Raw genomic sequence first — 2,640 nt, 5'->3', positions numbered from 1 at the left:
ATTTTTGACTTATTGTAGAGATGAGGTCTCGCCAAGTTGCCCAGGCTGGTCTCGAACCCCTGGACTCAGGCAATTCTCTCACCTGGGCCTCCCAAAGTTCTGGGATGATAGGCGTGAGCTACTGTGCCCTGCCAACAAGTGTTTATTAAGCATCTTGTCCACACCTAGAAGGATTTTAAGACGCCTGAGAAAATGCTAAGTAATCCAAGGAGACACAATTAGGTGCAAATAAATGGAGCAATAAAGGTGACAGGTCAGCAGGAGTGGATGCAGAGATTGGAAAGGATAGGTAGTCTGTAGGAGAAACTGCATGAGCAAATGTGTGTCTGGAATGAATCCAGCATGTATGAGGATATTAGGATCATGTGAGGTGGTGGTGTGTTGGGTGGCTTGAGTCAGGTATAGATAACATGGGCTTAGGTTGTTAGAACCTCAAAAAAGCATCGATGGAACATCTGTAAGTCTAGAGCTTCACTATGCGCTTTTTTTTGAGTTGGAGTCTCACTCTGTCGCCCAGACTGGAGTGCAGTGGCCACTCCCGGCCACCGCAGCCTCGACCTGCTGGGCTCTGGTGATCCTTCCACCTCAGCCTTCCAAGTAACTGGAACTACAGGCACGCACTACCACTTCTGGCTAATTTTTGATTTATTGTAGAGATGAGGTCTTGCCAAGTTGGCCAGGCGGGTCTGGAACCCGCGGGCTCAGGCAATTCACTCACCTCAGCCTCCCAAGGCGCGGATTATGGGCTGAGCCACCGAACCCCGACTTCCTGAAGCCTTTCCTACTGGTTTTTAAATTCCTATTATTTAGCAGAGCACTGGATAATTCCTCCATACTGAGTACATGTTTGATACTTGATGGAAAAGAAAGAGGCTGACTTGTGGGCAATGCTCAGTAGATAGTAGTTTTCTTCCGTCTCTTGAGGGTGGCCAGCCCCGAGGCGAGAGTAACCCTGGACTGTGTACGGGGTCTTTGCTTATTTTTTTTTTTTGAGTTGGGGGTCTCACTCTGTCACCCAGACTGGAGTGCAGTGGCCGCTCCCGGCCACCGCAGCCTTGACCTGCTGGGCTCCGGCAATCCTTCTGCTCAGCCTTCCAAGTAGCTGGAACTACAGGCGCACGCTACCACGCCTGGCTCATTTTGATTTATTGTAGAGATGAGGTCTTGCTAAGTTGCCCAGGCGGGTCTCAAACCCGCGGGCTCAGTTAATTCACTCACCTTAGCCTCCCAAAGGCGCGGGATTACAGGCTGAGCCACCAAGCCCGGCTGGTCTATGTTTATTTACTGTTCAAGGATAGTGAGCCTCTGGGCCACTGAAAACAGACTTCAGGAAACTGCATTGCCTCCCTTTGTAGAGCATTTTATGTAATTCAGCACTGAAATTCCTTAATCTGAGCTGGTCGCCATTATTTCACTGGTATGATTCTTTTTTTTTTTTTTTTTTTTTGAGTTGGAGTCTTATTCTGTCTCCCAGGCTGGAGTGCAGTGGCACGATCACAGTTTACGACTGCCTCAACTTCCTGGACTCAGGTGATCCTTCTGTCACAGCCTCTTAAGTATGTGGGACTATAGGCATGTGCCACCACGCCTAGGTTAGTTTTTGATTTTTTTTTTTTTTTTTTGCATTGGAGTCTCACTCTGTCGCCCAGACTGGAATGCAGTGGCCGCTCCCGGCCACCGCAGCCTCGACCTGCTGGGCTCTGGCGATCCTTCCGCCTCAGCCTTCTGAGTAGCCGGAATTACAGGTGCGCGCTACCACACCCGGCTAATTTTTTGATTTATTGTAGAGATGAGGTCTCGCCTGCCCAGGCAGGTCTTGAACCCGCGGGCTCAGGCAATCCACTTACCTCAGCCTCCCAAAGGCGCGGGATTACAGGCTGAGCTACCGAGGTCTCACTGTGTTGCCTAGGCTGAACTTCGGGTGTTATAGGCCAAGCCTCTGGGAACCAGGGTTTTTTACATTTCATGTATTTCATTAACTCAAAGTTGTGTATTTAAATGTACAAAGATAGCTTGTTAAAAGTAGCAGATTTTTCCTTTAAGTGTTGCAACTTTCCAAAAGCCTAGGTTGTAAATTCTAAGATGTTATCCTAAAGTGTCAGTGGTCATCTACAAGAAAATATCAGCCTGACTAGGAGCTCTTGAGTCATGTCGAAACTGCATGTAGGCTTTGCTCATTTTAAACTTGAGGTGAATAAAGAATGTCAGCCTGTCCATAGGCTCTGTTAACTTTGATTCAGAGTGGGTGAAAAGCTATGAAATTTAGGTATAAATACTAAAGTAAGTTTGTACCACCTTTGAGCGGGTTTCGGTAATGATACTGGTGCACTCCTTGTAGCCTGGTTACAGATAACTAAACTCTTTTTTTCCTCCCAGTTTCTGCTGCTTGTCTTTGACTGATAGGCAAGCAGTTGGAATAGTTTATCTGGGAACATTGGGCTTAAGCGATTCTCCTGCCTCAGCCTCTTGAAGTGAGCCACCTCATTTCTACAATAAATAAAAAAATTAGTCGGGCATGGTAGCATGCGCCTGTAGTTCCTGCTACTTGGAAGTCTGAGGTGGAAGGATCACCTGAGCCACTGTGCCTGACCTATTATTCTTATTTGCACAAAAGAGGTTGTCAGTATAAGTTCATAGAGC

Source organism: Carlito syrichta, unplaced genomic scaffold (genome assembly GCF_000164805.1).
Source record: "Carlito syrichta isolate Samal-C Ts95f unplaced genomic scaffold, Tarsius_syrichta-2.0.1 Scaffold315142, whole genome shotgun sequence".
Lineage (NCBI taxonomy): Eukaryota > Metazoa > Chordata > Mammalia > Primates > Tarsiidae > Carlito > Carlito syrichta.
The sequence above is the reverse complement of the archived record's forward strand: the minus strand, read 5'-3'. Positions refer to the sequence as shown.